General features: G+C 36.7%; 1 long non-coding RNA gene across 1 annotated transcript; it reads left to right on the plus strand.

Moving 5' to 3' along the window:
• The first annotated feature begins 393 nt into the window (after positions 1-393).
• On the plus strand, positions 394-15,337 carry LOC141369374 (uncharacterized). The gene is made up of 3 exons (XR_012373042.1): positions 394-487; positions 14,338-14,460; positions 14,593-15,337. It is a non-coding gene; the product is annotated as an uncharacterized lncRNA (long non-coding RNA).
• The last annotated feature ends 2,163 nt before the right edge of the window (positions 15,338-17,500 follow it).

Genomic DNA, 17,500 nt, shown 5'->3' on the forward strand with positions numbered 1-17,500 from the left:
CTCTAAAAAATAATACTATATTTAATTTATTGTGTTATGATTAATTTAATTTGATTTCTGTACCTAATGCTAATTTCAGACCTTATTAATGTACAACTTTGTTCTCTTTTATAAATGTTTGCAATTTCTTTATTGTTTATTAGATTTTTCCCACCTGCTTTTTGCTGATCCGAAAAATAATCTGATCTGTGCCTCAAAAACTGTAATGTGATCCGAACTGTGAGTTTTTTTATCCGTCACACACCCCTAGTAAAGTTAGCACACAGTGATAGCCATAAATGCAATTGTACTAATAATTGGCATAATAATTTATTTCAGTGTTTCGGTTTCGGTTATCCGGGCTTGGTTTTCTTTTTTCGGTTTCGGCCAAGAATTTTCATTTCGGTGCATCACTACTTTAAAGTTTATTATATTGTAAAAGATCTACAAGAAGATCATGCAGCTTTAAGGACTATAAGACCTCTTTCGCAACCAAGCAGCCAACGAGGTATTTGTAACATATTCAATGTGTTTGTTAAGTTTATTATGAGAGAACTGTGTGATCATATGCTGATGTATTGATAAAATACTCATTTGCAGTTCTCACGGCGTGAACGCTACAAGTTTTCAAGAATAAACGCCCGTTTAAAGAACGACCTGTGTCTGTGGTGTTGTTGAAAGAGCTACAGTGAGAACTCGCCTGCTCAACACGGGTAGGAGAGACAACGAGACCGTCGCGGGAAACGGCTATAAACGAGGATCCAGCGTATCAGATAAGCAAGAACGATAACACTTTGAAGGCATAGCGATTGCAAGCAATGGCGAATGGACTGTATTAAACGTGCAACATTTCCAGCTAAGTCATTAAGCGCTCTGCCTTAAGCATCAAGTGAAAGTGGTGTGAGAAGCTATTTGGACTTAAAAGGTTGTTGCAATAAGGACTGCAGTCTATTAACCCTTTGTGTACTGTTCTAACGCTGGAAAAATATGACAATTTAGTATGCTGGTTCTCGTTTACATGTTTTAAAGTTAAAGGGGTATCGTAACTATTTTTGTCAAAGGTTTAAGATAAGCCAAAGAACAATTTATGTGAATTTATTGATGTAAAAGTGTTCTGATTCGCAAAACAAGCAAGCAATTCAGTTCATTTGGAATGTTGAAGTATTTTGAGTTGTTTGTGTTTAAGCTTTAGGCATTGCATTGTGTATATTGTGCAAGGTTATTTACAATATTTCATTTCTTATTTTAAGACTGAAGTCAATTTAAGCTTTATGCTAGTCTAAGTACTCTGACAAGGTTGAATAGCATACTTAAGTCTGTGTTAAGAAAATTATTTTTAAGCTTTAGCTTACATTTACACACACATTTGCAAACATAATTCAATCTTAGTGGCTACATACATTCCATAGCCTTATACATAAGTTACTTCAAAATGTCCAACAAAAGCACTGAGACTTGCCACAACAAATTACCTGCTCAGCCTGCAGTCACAAACCCTGTATCTACAGAAGCAGAAAAGCTGCGAAGAAGTGAAAGAACTCGAACCCTAACTGAAAAGGGAAAGGAACTTCAAGAAGAAAGGATAAAGTCTGTACAAAGGCGCTACAGAATCATCTATGAGAAATGGAAGTGTCATGCGAGAATAAGCAAGGAAATACTGTCTGACGAAGCCTCCCAAGAAGAATTAAATGAGCTGATTGAGAACATAAAAGGCACCTGTGCTGAAGTGAAAGCTGTTTATGAAGAGTTGCGTCAAGTGCAAACTCCCGAAACAGATTTACGGCGCAGAGGGACGTCCTTAGGCCTATTTTAGGGGGGCTGAAGCTACCCCAAAATGTTCCTAAGCCCCCTAAATGATTATAAGAACAGTAAAATTTGATTTATCAAAAACCGTTTCCTCATTAATATTTAGACTCAACAAATGTTATATATCCAGCTACAAAAAAACATCTGACAAGTCGGACAGAATACGCTAGATAAATGTCGAACGTCAAGTGACCAAACCGGAAAACGGCGATCGCTTCCGGTTGCCTGTAGTGATGGGTCGTTTTGCGAACGAGCGGCTCTAAGAGCTGATTCTTTGTAGCGAACGAGCAGAGCCGAATCTTCAGACGCAGGCAGGGAAGCCGGCTCTTCTAAGGGAGCCGAGCCAGAAGAGCCGAATCTATGAAAAGAGCCGGACTGCCATCACTAAAATGTAGAGCCAGCGCTTGAACCGAAAGAGCCGAATCAATGAAGAGAGCCGGACTGCCCATCACTAATACACACGCTAGTACGCACGCTAATGGTGAAATAAAGATTGGTAAGTGTCGTGATACGGAGGAGTGAAATTGTAAGTTGTTTTTAATTACCTGCTGGCTGCTTACCTTTAGCTACGTTTTCTTGAGGTAAAGGAATGGGAATATTTTGATTTGCTATGTCATGAAAAACTTTAGTCTTGCACAAGCAAAATACAAGAAATTGTTAACTTAGCAATCTAATCACAACTCTTTATTCTTTGCCAACAATATAGGGCTAATAATCTTTAAAATAAAATATCTCTAAAATAAAATATTTCTAAAAGAGGCATATTCAACAGTATCAATCCCCATAGAATGTTGTTGTCACTGAAAACTAAATGTCATCAGGGTCCCTGTTAATGCAATACTGTTGTATCCTTCAATTCATTGAGCAGATGAGATGGATATTAGAAAATATTTTAGGAGAGAGAAAGAGAAGCAGCTGCAGGAGATTGGCAGGCCAGTTGATTCTGAGGGAGCCGGTGTGATTGAGGTCAGTAATGGTCTATAGGTCTAAGGATTGTTTTTCTTTTCTTTTCTTGAATTTCTTATAAAAATAAGCATTTGTTGGCAGGTCTAGGCACTATGCATAGCATACACTACATTTTTTTTCATTATATTTAATATGCTAGCTATATTCTAACTAGGCCTGAGACTATTTTAATCATAAAATGTGATAAATTAAATATTAAATACGTAGATGTTACCTAAAAGTAGGCTAAAGATGAGTAAATGCCCACACTCTCCACAGATACACATGTGAAACAAAAATGAAAGCAGTCATACAGTACATATTATACAGTAATCATTACTCCAAATCTTTTATTCCTTCCGCCATCAGGTTATTGTATTTATACAGTAGCCACTTTAAGAAGGATCCACATCAATAGCTTACCTGGTAAAATACTGCCTTTTTGTTGTTGATTTATATTATACATTGTATTCATTTTGCAGATTAAATCATCTTTAATTGAGAAATGCTCAAACCTGTGTGTTGTCAAATATCACTATGACTTTAAAACTTTAGTTCTGGGTTAAACTGTATGCAAGTCAAACAAAATTGCAATCTGATTGAACCTATCCACCATAGCATTCTGTGTGTGGACAACTTAATATAGAAATTAGATATAGTATGCTATTACTTTATCATACAGTTACAAAAGCATACAGATAGCATTTAAGTCATTGCTTATAGAATAACTAATCAGGAGCAAAGTCTGGCCTAAATTCCCCCATGCAGCTTTGATGTGTCTAAAAGCTAACATTACAGTAACTTTTATTTAACAGAGTAGAAATGGAAGAGGAGGATATGTCTGTAATGTTTTACTTGTTAACATCTTGGTTTCTTGACTGGTTGTTGACATAATTGTAGCTCAGATGTGAGTGCAAAAATTTAGCAAACACAAGTTACAAATACTCTGTGGGCTGAGCCCCCCCTGTCTTCCAATCCTAGTGACGTCCCTGGTTGACACATGTGTATCTTTCTCAGAATTCATTATTAGAAGAGCACAAAGACACATCGAAGGACATGCGTTTGGTGAAGAGGATGAACCTTGGCCTGATGTCGGCTCAGTCTTAGCCTCCACAAGCTCTGTATCAAGATCATCTTCTCAGCATTCAAAATGTAGTTCAGCTCACTCTAGTTTCCACTCAGTGAAAAGAAATGAGGCCGTGGCTGAAGCTGCCGCGTCTCAGGAAGTTTTGGCTGTATTGGAGGAACAAGAAAGGGAAATAGCAGAACTTCAGCAGCTAGAAGTTGAAAACAAGCAATGTTTGGCACGATTTGAAGCTGAGGACCTAGCTAGACAACAAGCAATGGAAGATAAACGCAGAAAGCTTGAGCGTTTAGAAGAGATTAAGAAGTTGAATGCTGCAAGAGCTCGAGTAAAGGTATATGATCAAGTTGAAACACATCTCGAGCCAGTTGATTCCCTACATAATGTTGACACAGTAGTAGAACTTCAAGTTCCTAACGTCCCAAATCACTACGTCCATCCTCAGTCTCTGCCAATCACCACTCAAACCCTCAATGCCTCAAGTCCTCCATTTATTCCTCGATCCCAGCCAGTTCAAACTCTGCAGTCCCTTATGCAACAAAAATATATTTCTCAATATATTACATGACAATATATTTAATGTGTCTTCATATATTGTGAAATTTACATAGTAATATATATCATGATATATTATATAAGAATATATTATATATATAGGTAAGTGATATATTGATACATATATTCTAAATGTATGTAATATATTGCAGTATATATTGGTAATATATGGAGTAATATGTTGATACATATATTTTAAATGTATGTAATATATTGCAGTATATATTGCCAATATATGGAGTAATATGTTGATACATATATTCTAAATGTATGTAATATATTGATACATATATTCTAAATGTATGTAATATATTGATACATATATTCTAAATGTATGTAATATATTGCAGTATATATTGGTAATATATGGAGTAATATGTTGATACATATATTCTAAATGTATGTAATATATTGCAGTATATATTGCCAATATATGGAGTAATATGTTGATACATATATTCTTAATGTATGTAATATATTGATACATATATTCTAAATGTATGTAATATATTACAGAATATATTGGCAATATATGGAGTAATATGTTGATAAATATATTCTAAATGTATGTAATATATTGATACATATATTCTAAATGTATGTAATATATTGATACATATATTCTAAATGTATGTAATATATTGATACATATATTCTAAATGTATGTAATATATTACAGAATATATTGGCAATATATGGAGTAATATGTTGATAAATATATTCTAAATGTATGTAATATATTGATACATATATTCTAAATGTATGTAATATATTGATACATATATTCTAAATGTATGTAATATATTGATACATATATTCTAAATGTATGTAATATATTACAGAATATATTGGCAATATATGGAGTAATATGTTGATAAATATATTCTAAATGTATGTAATATATTGATACATATATTCTAAATGTATGTAATATATTGATACATATATTCTAAATGTATGTAATATATTGATACATATATTCTAAATGTATGTAATATATTACAGAATATATTGGCAATATATGGAGTAATATGTTGATAAATATATTCTAAATGTATGTAATATATTGATACATATATTCTAAATGTATGTAATATATTGATACATATATTCTAAATGTATGTAATATATTGATACATATATTCTAAATGTATGTAATATATTACAGAATATATTGGCAATATATGGAGTAATATGTTGATAAATATATTCTAAATGTATGTAATATGTTGATACATATATTCTTAATGTATGTAATATATTGATACATATATTCTAAATGTATGTAATATATTACAGAATATATTGGCAATATATGGAGTAATATGTTCATACATATATTCTAAATGTATGTAATATATTGATACATATATTCTAAATGTATGTTATATATTGCAGTATATATTGGTAATATATGGAGTAATATGTTGATACATATATTCTAAATGTATGTAATATATTGCAGTATATATTGGCAATATATGGGGTAATATGTTGATACATATATTCTAAATGTATGTAATATATTGAAGAATATATTGGCAATATATGGAGTAATATGTTGATACATATATTCTAAATGTATGCAATATATTGCAGTATATTGTAAAATACATGAGTAATATGTTGATATATATATTCTATATATATGTAATTTATTGGAGTATATTGATAAATATAAATAATTGTCGCTTTTAATATGTTGTACGTGAATATAATATATGTGTTTATATATATCTCAAAATATATGCAATATTATATTCATAAATATCCGCCATATTGTATTTCGATTGATATGCAAAAATGTATTAACAATATATGTACAGATATAGTGGCACATGCATGTTTACTATATGGTAGAATGTATTTTAAATAACATGTAAAATTATATAGAAATATATACATAAAAATATGTACACACATTTATACCACATATTAACACAGACTAATGGATAATCTATCAAAAGCCACCTTTATTTTTTAATCAGGCACACATACTAAAACCAATTTGAGGTAGAGAGCTAAATAGACCTATTACAACCACAAGAGGTTTTGCACATGGTCAGACAATGTGATTTGCTTTACATTACATAAATGTCTTGCATTACATTTACATAAATTGCATGTTAAAAGAGTGACATTAAACAGAAAATATACAAAATATAAATTAAAGCAATTTAAATTACCAAGGTCTATTTATTTCAAACTTCAGCAGTGCCGTTATACGGTTAAAAATACAATATAAACAAAATGCACAGACAAAAATAGATAAATAAATAATAAACAAACTTTCAAGGAGCTTTGGCAACATGGAAAAGCAAAAAAATAAATTGCCAAAAGAACAGGCCTTTATCCTGATTGGGAGTCCATCTTGGCTCTTCACTGATTTAAATGACTTAATATATACCCATGCTTTTGCACTTCACCTGGTGTCTTAGCTTGCATATTCTACTGTTGATGGATTTTCTAACATCAGCTTTGGCCGTGGAAACTGGTTTTAAACAGCATCTGTGGAACAAAACAACAATGATTACTCTCTCCCTTCTCACTCCTTCCTCTCTGGTTCACAAAAATCTCTCCTGGAAGAGATGCAATCAAAACTGGAAAGCACCACATCTGAAAACTATGTACCTTGTAAAGCTTGAAGTTTTTCCTGGGTTGAGAGCATGCCAACGATCAGTCTCCTTCCTGAGTTTTACTGGTGGTTAGCAAACAACTTTTAGGTGCAGTACCGCCACCTACTGATTAGGAGTATGAGTTAGGACTATAGGTCAGGACCTATCAGCCTCCTTGTTGCTAGTGTCTCTTACGTGTCCTGTCCTCTCCTCGCGCCTAAATCTCAGCTTCCTACTCAAGGGATTATGCTCCATCGCCTTTGGCACGCATTGTGTTTGAAGCAGTCGGTGCTGAGTAGAGTACTGACAAACGTAGAAAATGAAAGGAAGGTCTCTGCGGTTTCAATAAAACAGTTATTTGTGTAATGCAGATTTTTGTCTTCAATATTTTCTTTAGGCTATATCCCATGCACATGCATGCATATGGTGCAGTTGTTTATTTGGAAAGTATAAATTGTTAAAGGAACAGTATGTAAGAAATTTATATCAATTAATCATAAAATGGCCTTGATATGTCACTAGGCATTAAGAAATCATTTTCATTTCAAATACTTATATCACTGACAACAGTAGTCCGGCCAGGATATTTTCATTTAAAAAGTGGAGTTGCAGCCCTCAACTGATGTTTATGTTGTCATGTTGTGTATTGGCCACCAGTTGTGTGATTGAAGTACCAGTTTTAGCCACAGGTTTTGTGATTGCAGTACCAGTTTTGGCCACAATCCTATACTGTTCCTTTAAATCATACATACATACATACATACATACATACATACATACATACATACATACATACATACATAGCACATGCATATATTCATGGGCATTGCTAGATATAAAGCTCTACTGGGGCACAGGCCCCCCATTTTTTGCTGACTTTTTTTTGAAAGCCTGCTGTGTGCAAGAAGTGTGCAACACTTCTATACAATGTCCTTTGCTTAACCCACTATTCTACAGTTCAACAATTACTGCAAAATCTACATCTTCATTATACCTAACATTTTTACACAATTCTTGAAACTATGCCTCATATTCTCAAAACAGTAAAGACAATTCCATAAAGTTTCACACAATACTCCAAACATCATATTTTCAGGTCAAAATGAAGCTCTACACTCAAAACCATTCACTCTTACTGAAATACCAAACTTTTCCCTCAGACAACACACACAAGCTTTTAAAAACACACACACTACAACATAGTATTACACACTGGTGCAATCAATTCAAAACAATATATCCAAAACTGGTAAGTTGCTTGTGGTTCTCCCCCTCAAAAACCTTTTCACATGACCAAAAAGACACAATCAATGTATGCATTTGCTAATAAATTTTTTTATTCATTAATGTGCTATACACAGCACAACTGTAATGTTTTTTTATTATTTCGCCTCAACATCCCATCTTAGTTCTGGGTCAGGCCAGAGAATCTCATCCACATCACAGACTGTATTGGTTCTAGCCAAAAATCAAGGGTAAAATCCTCTTGCCTGATCCACCCCTTGCATTCATCTACTGATATGTTGATCTGTATGGAAGGCAATTTGATGCATTTCTTTATTCCAGTAGGATAGTCCAACAGTGTATGCACACTAAAGTTACTGTACAGAACAGTCTTACTGTAAGTAAATCTATCTGTTTTCTTCCCTGAAGGCTCTGAAGATGGAGGCAACAGTGAAGCGACTCAAATTAGGCTTTACTCGTTTCTCCGCCTCCCTCATAATCATGGACCAGGACATGGTCAACTAAAGTGGCTTGAATTTCATCTGAGACTGCTTGTCACCTTGCCCTTCGTCTCCCTCCTCCTCCTTCACCACATCCTCCTCCTCTTCCTACTCCTTCACTAAGTCCTCTTCCTCCTTCGTCATGTCCTCCTCCTTTCCCTCCTCCTCTCCCTCATCCTATTCCTCTCCCTCCTCCTCCTAGACCTATTTCTTCATCATGTCCTCTCCCTCCTCCTTTACCATGTCATCTTCCTCCTCCTTCACCACGTCCTCCTTCTTTCCCTACTCTTCTGCCTCCTCCTCTTCCTCTCCCTCCTCCTCTTCCTCCTCCTCGACCCATTTCTTCATCATGTCCTCTCCCTCCTCCTTCACCACGTCCTCCTTCTTTCCCTCCTCTTCTGCCTCCTCCTCCTCGACCTATTTCTTCATCATGTCCTCTCCCTCCTCCTTCACCATGTCCTCTTTCTCCTCCTTCACCACGTCCTTTCCATCCTCCTCTTTCTCCTCCTCAACCTATTCCTTCATTTCTCTGTGGATCTATTGTTCCAAAGCTCAGTGAACAGATTCAGGCCCTTTATCTATCTATTGAAGGATCTGATTGATGTGTGTTCAATTTTGACTTTTAGTGTTTTCACCTTGGTAATTGTTTGCTAATTGAGCCTAAGCTGTGCTGACTTGAGTGAACAGTATTGAATGCTAGTGCTTTCCATATGACCAGATGATGTAAGCACTGAGAAATGTAAGGATTTGTGTGTAGAGTTTTAAAGTAACAGTTCACCAAAACTGACTCATGTGTTAACCCAGGTTATTTAATATTCCATAGTGTATTTAAAGTGCTTTATTTTCACATACGAATTTTGTACTTAATATACTAAAAATTCATCCTTAGTACTTCTTAAGATGTTCTTAAGATCATCTAAGTGTACTTCACTGAACAATAGGAAATATTTAGACACTAATGAACTAAATATGAACTAAAATGTGCTAAAAATGTATTTAAAAAATTTATTTAGGTACCACTTGTAGTAAACTTGAACCCATCTTTGTATAAAAGTTGTGTTCAAGTTTAATACAAGTGTATGTTTAAAGTGCATTTTAGTTCATATTCATGATGCCTTAAAATAGCACAGTGAATAATCTTAAGAACATCTTACAGCTGTCTCAGCAACAATGCAATTCTACAGACAAGTCTGTTTTCATAAGCTAAGTCACTCGCGTGGCGTCACCTTTTGAATGCGGTTGTGTGCAGATGAACGCAAAGACGTGCGTGGTCATGGATACGTTTGTGCACGAGTCAATGCGACTGCTTCGTCGCTTTTGCAAGCGTAAATTGGGTAATTACATTGCATATACATCCGTTTTTGCCGCGATTATCTTTGTATAGGAATACACTAGTTAACTGCTCAAATTTAAACTTGAGATTTACACCGGGACACAAAAGATTTACACTGGGGCATGTGCCCCAGTAAAAGGGATCTACCGACGCCCCTGCATATATTGCAGTATATTAAATCATATAAAGACAAACTACAACCCCAAAGCAGAAAAAGTTGGGACGCGGTGGAGATTGTGAGTGGAGGAGGAATGGAATAATTTGCAAATCTCATGGACTTATATTTTGTTCACAGTGGTATATGGATGGCATGTCAGATGTTGAAAGTGAGATATTTTGGGATGTCATGCCAGGTGTTGGCTCATTTTGGATTTCATGGGAGCTGCACATTCCAAAAAAAGTTGGGACAGGTAGCAATAAGAGGCCAGAAAATTTAAATGTACATATAAGGAACAGTTGAAAGACCAATTTGCAACTTATTAGGTCAATTTGCAACATGATTGCAACGTGATCTTCGGGCCCTAAGACAGCACTGCATCACATACAGGAATGCTACTGTAATGGAAATCACAACATGGGCTCTGGAATACTTCCAGAAAACATTGTCAGTGAACACAATCCACCGTGTCATTAGCTGTTGCCAGCTAAAACTCTGTAGGTCAAAAAAGAAGCCATATCTTAACATGATCCAGAAGCACAGGCATTTTCCCTGGGCAAGGCTCATTTAAAATGGACTTTGGCAAAGTGGAAAACTGTTCTGTGGTCAGACGAATCAAAATTTGAAGTTATTTTTGAAAAACTGGGATGCCATTTCATCCGGACTAAAGAGGACAATGACAACCCAAGTTGTTATTAGCGTTCTTTTCAGAAGCCTGCATCTCTGATGGTTTGGGGCTGTATGAATGCGTGTGTCATGGGCAGCTTACACATCTGGAAAGGCACCATCAATGCAGAAAAGTTTATCCAAGTTCTAGATACATATGATCCCATTCAGATCTCGTCTCTTTCAGGGAAGACCTTGCATTTTCCAACAAGACAATGCCAGACCACATACTGCATCAATTACAACATCAAGACTGCATAGAAGAAGGATCTGAGTACTGAAATGGCCAGCCTGCAGTCCAGAGCTTTCACCCACAGAAAACATTTGGTGCATTATAAAGAGGAAGATGCGTCAAAGAAGACATAAGACAGTTGAGCAACTAGAAGCCTGTTTTAGACAAGAATGGGACAAAATTACTATTCCTTAGCATTAGTCCTTAAGCTATTCCTTATATGTACATTCAACATCTCCGGCCTCTCACTGCCACCTGTCCAAACCCCTTTGTAATGTGTAGCTCTCATGAAATCCAAAATGAGCCAATATTTGGCATGACATTTCAAAATATCTTACTTTCAACATTTGATATGTTATCTATATTCTAATGTGAATAAAATATAAGTTTATGAGATTTGTAAATTATTCCATTCCTTTTTTACTCACAATTTCTACAGTGTCCCAACTTTTTCTGTTTTGGGGTTGTTTTACATGGAAAAACATAGTGTCCTTTTTGGTCTTGGTTACAATATATTTTGTATCAATATATACATGTATGGTCTATTTATATACTGCAATATAATGGAAAATATACATATTAAATCCTATATATTGGAATATACTGCCTAATATATTACATTATATTTTCTATGCATATATTACAATATATTGGGAAATATAAATATTAAATCCGATATATGGGAATATATTGCCTAATATATTACATGATATTTTCCAATATACTGCAGTATATTTTTGTTGCATAAGGGGTGGTCATCACAAGCTCAACCAGATTTAGCACCCACGCCACAATCACATAACTTTGATCTGGTTAATGCATTAGCAGAAGCTATGAGCGCCAATCGTCTTCCAACGCCAGAGCCTGCATTATTTAATGGAGACCCTTTGAAATTCAAAGACTGGCAACTGTCTTTTGAAACATTGATTGACAGAAAAAATATTCCAAAGAATGAAAAATTGTACTATCTTAGAACTTAGTACTTGGGTGGAGCTGCAAAGAAAACTGTGGAAGGATTCTTTCTGCTAGGAACTGAAGCAGCATATGACTCTGCGTGGCAGCTTTTGGAACAACGATTTGGAGACCCATTCATAATTGGAAAGTCATTCAGAGACAAGCTACATGGATGGCCAAAGATAAATGCTAAAGATGGCTGTGAACTAAGAGAGTTTGCAGACTTCCTTAAGAGCTGTGAAGCTGCAATGCCCCACCTTAAGACATTGGAAGTTCTCAATGACTGCAATGAGAATCAAAAAATCCTGTTAAAACTGCCAGATTGGTTAGCGTCCTGATGGAATCGTAAAGTAATGGAAGCAAGACAATCAAATTCAGGTTACCCACAATTCAAGGAGTTTGTAAACTTCCTGTCAAATGAAGCAGATCTTGCATGCGATCCTATATCTTCCATACAGGCGCTTAAGAGTGTAGAAAGTGGGAAACCAAAATATCTACAAAACCAGCCCATTCAAGCAAATATACTGCAGACAAACACAACACAAAGCAGTACTTCTCTACGTCACTTTTGTAAAAGAGCAGAACATGATTTGGCCAAGTGTAGGAAATTTGGTGAAAAGACACTTCAAGATCGTGTCAAGTTTGTGCGCACAGAAAGGCTTTGCTTTGGGTGTTTGCAAGCTGGTCATCACTCAAAAGGATGTGAAAACCGAGGCACATGTGAAAGATGTAAAAAGAGACATCCTACATGTTTACATGATGACAAGTTCAAGGAATCACAAAGTTCTACCACTTTAAAAAGAGATGATCATTCAAAGGACAGAACAGACAACAGTGAAATAACTGCAGTTACCAATGCAGTAAAGCAAAAGGGCATAGACACACATACATCTACGATCATACCAGTCTGGGTTTCATCCACAAACCAGCCAGATCAAGAGGTTCTAGTCTATACACTCTTAGATACGCAAAGTGACACAACCTTTATTCTGGACGAAGTTGCCCAAATTCTGAATACAAGCAAGGAGTACGTCAATTTAAAGTTGTCTACAATGTCAGCCAAGTCAACAGTCATAGCTTGTCAGAAACTAAAAAATCTACAGGTGAGAGGTTATAACTCTGAGAAAAGGATTCCATTGCCATCGGTCTTCACACGAGAGTTCATTCCAGCAAATAGGTTGCATATCCCAACTTCAGAAACTGCTCTTAAGTGGCCTCATCTGGAGCAATTAGCAGATAAGATTCCACCGCTGTTGGATTGCGAGGTAGGCCTTCTGATCGGCTATAACTGCCAGCAAGCCCTTCTTCCCAAAGAGATTGTGTTTGGAGAAGAAAATCAACCGTATACACAACAAACTGATCTCGGCTGGAGCATAGTCGGTTGCTCTTTCACAGCAAATGATTACGGTGATGTATCAGGAATCAGCCACAGAACTTTGGTGCGACAAGTAGTGCCTGACATTGAGCCCTCCGTCAAACTGAAGAGAGAAGTACACTTTGTGTGTAGAATTCATGTTAAGGAAATTATTCCAACAGACATAATCAAGGCTCTTGAATCTGATTTCACAGATCATTGTACGGACGACAACTCCATTTCTCAAGAAGACATTCTCTTTCTGTCTAAGGTGAAAGAAAGTATAAGACAAAAGGAAAATGGCCACTATGAACTTCCACTTCCTTTCAAGACAGACAAACCTAGTCTACCAGATAACAAGCAATGTGCAGTTCATAGGCTCAACTCATTAGAGCGCCGGCTGAGGAAAGTCAAACAGTATCATGATGATTATGTGTCCTTCATGAATGAAATAATAACCAGAGGAGACGCAGAGAAGGTGCCAATCGATGAACTTCAGAACCAACCAGCATGGTATATTCCACACCACGGAGTCTACCATCCCCACAAACCAGGGAAAATCTGTGTGGTTTTCGATTGTTCAGCACGTTTTCATAACACTTCTCTGAATGATCACCTTTTGACTGGTCCAGACCTGACTAACACATTAGTTGGAGTGTTGTGTCGGTTCAGGAAGGGTCCAATAGCCATAATGTGTGATGTGGAAAGGATGTTCCACCAATTCCATGTTGCAAAGGAACATCAAGACTTTCTACGGTTTCTCTGGTGGGACGAAGGTTATCTAGATTCCAAGCCCTCTGTGTATAGGATGAAGGTACACTTGTTTGGAGCAGCTTCATCCCCTGGCTGCTCTAACTTTGGCTTCAAGTATCAAGCCTCCTCTATTGTGTATGCCACAATAATGTATAAATAAATATTCTGCATCCATTTTAGGTGTGCCCCTGTAGGTGGCTCCCGAACACCCGTGGCTACGCCCCTGCCGTGACCCAAATCTCGTTCGCACATCATCGCGATGTTTATCATCAATTTACAAACGTCGCCAGTCGCCACATCTTTGTGAGTATACCATTAAATTTCTGTTTGTTCGATATTAAATTCATTATATGTTTTTTATTAATCCAGATCGGCTTCTAAATGATGTCTGAATTGTATTGGTCATCTATATTACATTCTTTTTGTTCACAATAGACCCCTTGCACGTGACGTCACGCTCTACTCGCGTGAATTATGGACGCCATGACGGACGGCGGAAGTGCTATGTTGTAGACGGACGGCAAGCCGAACAAGTACGTGTTTGTGTTCGTTAGGGTCATAAAATGGTTATTTCGTGTTGCCATGATGCACTTACCATTACAGAAAAGTGGCATAAATACATTATTTTTACATGAATGTTATTGTTTAATGCTGCAGTGACACCATAAATCATAGCTGCCAACTCTCACGCATTCACCGAGACCCACGCAATTGACCCCATTCTCACGCTCTTACGCCAGACATACATTTTCACGATGTAAGTAGCTAAACCAGTGCTCGCAGTACTGACACTTTTATATTTTAGCGTACCTTAACTGTCTTTTGCATGCCACCACTTCTCATGTTGCTGGTACTTTGCTGCAAAGAGTCAAAGAGCATTTCACTTTATGTGGCGCTGCGCAGGAAGTTCGGCAGCGAGGACATCAGAGTACCACGAGAGCAAGTCGAAATGTTACAAAAGGGTCCGCCTTTACCTTTGCTCTCTCGTTACTCATGTCATAAGCCGATCAGTCAGCTCCGCACCAGTCGAACACACAAAGCGTCAAGGTCTGGATGAAAAGCAGAGACCTGCCAGGTGCACAACACCGGATTCCACGCACGCAGATACCTTCAGAAAACAGCAATTTTAATCAACCATCACTCGCGTGTGCATGTTTGCAAGCAGTACAAGTTCAGTAACTGAACTTTTTTGGCACTTTTATCAGAAGGAAAGCATAATAGAAGTGTATAAAAGACTCTAATCTCAGGCATTTAAACTCAGTAAAAGCTTTTATTTCAATTTCATTTCTAAAATATGATTCGATTTGTATTGTGAACCATTTTAACGCAGTCTTTTCCAACTATTTAACACAGAAATAGCTAAAATCCACACTATTATCAATTGTCAAATGGTTAGGACTTAACCATAAAAAAATATTACCACAACCCCCCCCCCAAAAAAAAAAAATCTCACTCCAAGCTGAACTCAGAAGTTGGCAGCTCTGCAGACTTTTAAAAGCCTTAAGATCAGCACCAGTGTATGGGGATATCCCGTTTACCACATAGTGGTACAAATCATGCAGGCTGAAGTCGGGCAGACTCAGCGTTTAATGAGGTCCGTGAAAATTAAAGGAGGAAGAAGGTAAGGGTCGGTATCCAGTCCCGCTATCTCTAACTTCTCTAAATAGCGCTTTTTGTGAGGACCTACCAAATGCCCTACCTCGACCGATAACGCCACAACAACTTCCTTAATATAAGAAGCCATGTATTTTAGTGTAATATATATTTAAACTGTTTAAAACTAATCAAAAATCCCGCTCGTCTATTACTAATCAACCTAGTGCGTCAGTGATTTTGCCGTCCAGCATGGCGTCGTCACGTGGTCTAGGTCACGTGTTTGCAAAGGGTCTATAAGTTCAACCCAACACGTAATCAAGTAAGTTAGTGGGTGATTAGCGCATGATTAAAAGTCACGTTAGTCACCATTAACATAACGTGACAGACCCTCGATCATTATTATATTCATATTTTTTGGAATTAACTACCAATGTACTTCTACTGTGGTATTTTGTGTTTGGGCGATTCTTCAACTAGGGGCACTTTTAGCCTTGTGAATTTGAAATTAAAAAACTTGCTCAAAAGTCACGTAACACAGTCTGATAAGTTTAAACAATTGGTCTAGTTTTAAGATCTGTAAGAGGGCAAACTTAGATTTCCAGAGAAATTGTTAATATTTTACATTTTTTCAGACCTGCTATGAACAAATGTCATTTCCACCACATCTCAATATACAGTTGTTATTTAAAAATAGAATTACTTATGCCATTCCAGAATTGTCTAAGATCATTTTTGTGAGTAGTTTTACAATTTTTTCACAATGTACAATAATTATACATTTGTCAACGAGATAAATGAACTGCCATGAGGACCAAATGCTGAACTGTTCACCTGTCACACTCTTAAATTTGATATTGGTTTGGGTAAGAGCTTATTAGAAAATAAATAACTTGAATTGTTAAATTAAGTAGAGCATGATCTTATAAATTGTGGGTAAAGTTTTAATTTGTGATGAGAACTTTTGATATTTTTTTAAAAACGTGTGTGGTGATGGGAATGACAGGGTGGTGGTGGAAATGACAAGGTGTTGTGGAAATGACAATGAATTAATGTGAACGTAGAGAAATCGTATAGATATTCCTTAGAAAAATTATTAAACTCATCACACTCATTAAACTCAATTCACAAAGTCATTAAACATAACCACACCTGTTTTTTAGTTTAGTGTTTGAGTCTCCTCTGTCCCCCTCCCGCTTTACCCACTTCCTAATTGTCAGCTGATGACATTTGCTAACTTTTTCATCCACAAAACATAATCCATCAGCAACCAATTTTCTACACCACAAACCTCAGGACACACTACACTCATATCCCACATACATTTTTCCCTTTTTCTCCACTGACTGACACTGAAGTTACAAAAGCTCGATTTATAGTCGTGCGTAAGTTCTACGCCGCAGCTACGGCGTAGCCTGTGCGTAGCTCTGAGTTTGTTCTTCAGAGTCTGAACTTGCAAGTTCAAACTACGAAGGACACAAGTCAGAGTACTTGCTATTGAGAAACGGCTATACACAATAAGTTGCTGTTTCTTCTTCGTTTGTGGGTTAACTTGCCAAGATTCTTCTTATCTGACGGTCGCGCTGCTACTGTGGTTACAAGCGTGGATACTGCCTACCAGCGGTTTGCGCGTGTGTTTGCACATCGACGTGGAGGACGACATAAAAGTATAAACGAAAACCGATGCGGAACCTACGCCGTCGCGGCTACACCGTGGGACCTACGCACGACTATAACGAGCCCTTAAGGG

Source organism: Misgurnus anguillicaudatus, chromosome 13 (assembly GCF_027580225.2).
Source record: "Misgurnus anguillicaudatus chromosome 13, ASM2758022v2, whole genome shotgun sequence".
Taxonomy (NCBI): Eukaryota; Metazoa; Chordata; class Actinopteri; order Cypriniformes; family Cobitidae; genus Misgurnus; species Misgurnus anguillicaudatus.